At 36.5% G+C, this 3,582-nt stretch overlaps 1 long non-coding RNA gene across 1 annotated transcript; it reads left to right on the top strand.

Annotated features, from left to right (window-relative positions):
- Window positions 1-301: 301 nt before the first annotated feature.
- Window positions 302-2,961, top strand: LOC107838113 (uncharacterized). The gene is made up of 3 exons (XR_001664174.1): window positions 302-2,470; window positions 2,550-2,798; window positions 2,877-2,961. It is a non-coding gene; the product is annotated as an uncharacterized LOC107838113 (long non-coding RNA).
- The last annotated feature ends 621 nt before the right edge of the window (window positions 2,962-3,582 follow it).

The following is a 3,582-nucleotide window of genomic DNA, read 5'->3' as shown; positions in this document are numbered from 1 at the left end:
CTTTAGATAAACACTGTGTAGTGAGTCTTTCAACTGTTATCAAAAGTGTGGAAAACTTCACTTAAAGAGATATTTTGAACCCCTTTGATTAATATCAGGACCAGCTTATCTTTCAAATGAGATGAGAAAAATTGACATTTTTAAGGCCAGCTGCAGCGCTGCATGTGTTACAGACATTTTCCTTTATTTATTTATTTTATATTAAGTCATATTTAATTTACTTACATCATACTTATGTATATTTGTATTTACTAGAAAGAAGGGAAGAAAGAGAGAAATACTTTATTTTAATAGCACGTTTATTTTTCAATAAATGTACATTTTGACACTCAACATTCACATAAACACAAAACTAAAAACTAACTTTCCACCAGTCAGAGAAGACAACATTATTAAAGCACCACAGAGAAAAATTCAGTCAGGAGGATTTTTTTTTCATCATTGAAAAAAAAAAACTGCCTTCACTGTTTTAACCATCAAAATAAACCGTGTCAACTTTTTCCTCAAAAAACAATTTGTTTTATTTCTTCTGCTAAGATACATTGACATTTTTGCCTGTGGAATAGGAAAATGTAACAATTTCCGGTTATTAGCTTCCTTTTGTGCATAACCTGCACCAAAAGCTACTTCAGACCAATAAGCAATGGTGAAAGTCATTTACATTCAAGAAACATGTGAAAAGTAGTTTCTAACACCTGACAAAAAGGACATAATTCATGTACACTAATTTTAGACACTAAAATTAGTGTCTAAAATAAGTACTCACAGCCCCATGGAAAATCCTCCACTGCAGGTCTCCTGCCTTCTTACTCTGGGGGAGTTTATAACAGACCCTCCATACAAGTTTCAGATGTTCTCTGACTTTAAACCCACCTCTCCAAACAGTATCAGTTCTTCCACTCAACTACTTCTTTATTCAACCTTTGAACAACCAATTTAATCAATGATTTTCCATTCATCACACAAAATTTATTTATTTATTTTTTTGAATGATCAGTAAAGGACCCATCATTTCTGAAAAATCAATATTTAATGCCATTTCAGGTAATGGATCTATAGAATCAGGAATTTCTTCTCCATTAAAAATTCTGTTATCTGCTTTTCATCAAAGGTTAAATTTTCAAGTTAGAAGTCTAAAATGGTCCTCATGATTTGAATCAATTTTAACCCAAGCAACAAAGCTGTCACATGTGTGTTTGAAAACTTGATCCAGCCGTCTTCACAATTTGTCACAATTTCAGAACTTTTTTCTCAAGCTGTTTTTTTGATTAGCCAACTGCAGCTCCATCTTGTACATCCAAACGTGCCCCGAACATTAAAGATTCCAAAGATGCTGTTGGTTCCAGTCTTCTTATTAAAAATTGTCAATGCTTCAAACAAACTTTCATAAAACAATTTACAATTTAATAAAAACAAATAAAAATAGATAAAAACATCTAAACCAAAACCTCCTACTCTTCTCAAAACAATACTTTTTGATGGTTTCCAAAAAACATCATCCTCCCTCCCCACTAGATGTTTCTGTATAAACTGTAATCTGAATGCAGCAGTTCTGCTTTCTAGATACACTGTAAAAAAAGTCTGTAAATTTCACTGTAAAAAATGGTAAAATACAACAGTTTCTGACCGTAAAATCCGAAACATTTTATTACCATAGAAAATACATGGAATCACCGTCAGTCAACACTGCAAAATAGATCCGTAAATTTAAGGCAAAAAATTGCAAAATAGTTACACTTGCTGACTGTAATATAAAAAGCACTTAATTACTGTAGAAAATACATGGAATTACAATAACTCCATAAACATATATTGCAGGTAATTTTGAGATGTAGAAACAGAGAAATCTTTTGTAAAAATCTAAGTAATTGTAAAATTCATAAAAGAAATATTGTAATATTGCCTGCAGCTAATTACCTTAAAATTAATGGAGTTAATCAACCAAAATTCAAAATTTTGCTGATGTGTGGTTTTTTTTTGGCTCTAGTGGCCTTTATTTGAAAGTTGTTTGACAGGAAAGAGGGTTATGAGAGAGGGGGAAGACATGCAGCAAATGTTGCCAGGCTGGGAATCAAGCATGCAACCACCAGCATGAGAACTAAGGCTTCAATACATGGGTTGTGCTTTGCCCCTGCGCCACCACAGCACCCCTTGCTGATGTTCATATCTGTGATGTAAAACCATACTGCAAAAGTAATTTACACAGATTAGAATGCTGGTGTGATACTTTGGTTTATTTTTTAATAATTACATTTATAATGGGTGTTGGGAACCCGGGTTGTTGGAATGGTTCCTTTTTGCTGCTTTCCCCCTCTTTTACCACCAGAGGGTGCCAAGAGGCTGTTCCCTCCTGAGGGAGTTGCCGGTGGTTCCTGGATTCCTGCACAGCTGCAATTAATCAGATCATCTGGAGGAGTATATGAGGAGGGAGCTGCCGACACTTCAGATCCAGAGTGTTCGCCAGTATTTGGTACTCCAGCCCTCTGTGCTTCTCATTGTGATATCCTGTTGTGGACCTCAAGTGATATCTCCTTGTGCCTCTTCCTCAGGTTATTCCTCGTGACTCTGTGGATGTTACCCACTGGTTGCCCGAGTTCCACTGACACCTCCACAGTAAACTAAACTTCCTTGGCTACCCTGTCATCAGTCTCACTTGCTTCTCGCCTCCTGTGATCCAAAGCTTACCTGTCCACCCTCCACCGCAGACTCTTCATCGGTCAAGCAGCAACCCTCCACCTGAACCAAACCCCAGTAACCACAGTGATTCTTCTCCCTGGACAAGACCTACCTCCACCCAAGTAAGACCAGTCCATTTATTCTGACATTGCCATTTTCCACGACACTGAACTCACCATCTCTCTTTTTTTACATCCCAGTGCTCCGGTGATCCAGATTGCAGACTTTCCCTGTGAACCGATTGTTGATCATTATTTTGTGTTTACAATAAACTTATTTAACTGATTTCTGTTCTCCGCCTGTTGTTCTGCATGTGGGTTAAGAAATTAGACTCCATTATAGGTAAAATCAGTTTTTTTTTTTTTGTGCATTTGTTTTACGATAAAACGCCACCAGCTGGGGTTGCCGAAATTCAACCGTACAAAACAATTATGGGTAAAATCTGTTTTTTTTTTGTTTTGTTTGTTTTATGGTAAAACACCGGCAGCTGGGGTTGCCGAAATTCAACCGTACAAAACAATTACTGGTAAAATCTGTTTGTTTTTTTGTTTGTTTTGTTTTACGCTATAATGCCGGCAGCTGGGGTTGCCGAAATTCAACTGTAAAAAACAATTGCAGGTAAAATAGTTTTTTTGTTTTATGGTGGAATTTTGGCAATCCCAGCTGCCGGCATTTTACCTACATTTTATTTTTACAGTGTATGAATCAATCCCTGTCCACCTTCCTCTGTAAGTAAGAAGCACAGCCTGCGATACCCAATGTTTATTATCCCCAAAAAATGTAATGATACCAGAAAGCATTTTGTGTAGTAATCCAGCAGGTGGCTTCAAACATACAAACCTCTGCCACAATAAAGAGGCAACTAAATTGTTTATAATAAGCACTCTCCCTCTATAAGACATCTGC

Source organism: Poecilia formosa, unplaced genomic scaffold (genome assembly GCF_000485575.1).
Source record: "Poecilia formosa unplaced genomic scaffold, Poecilia_formosa-5.1.2 Scaffold214, whole genome shotgun sequence".
Classification (NCBI taxonomy): Eukaryota; Metazoa; Chordata; class Actinopteri; order Cyprinodontiformes; family Poeciliidae; genus Poecilia; species Poecilia formosa.
Note: the sequence above shows the minus strand (reverse complement) of the source record. Positions and strands in the feature narration are given on the sequence as shown.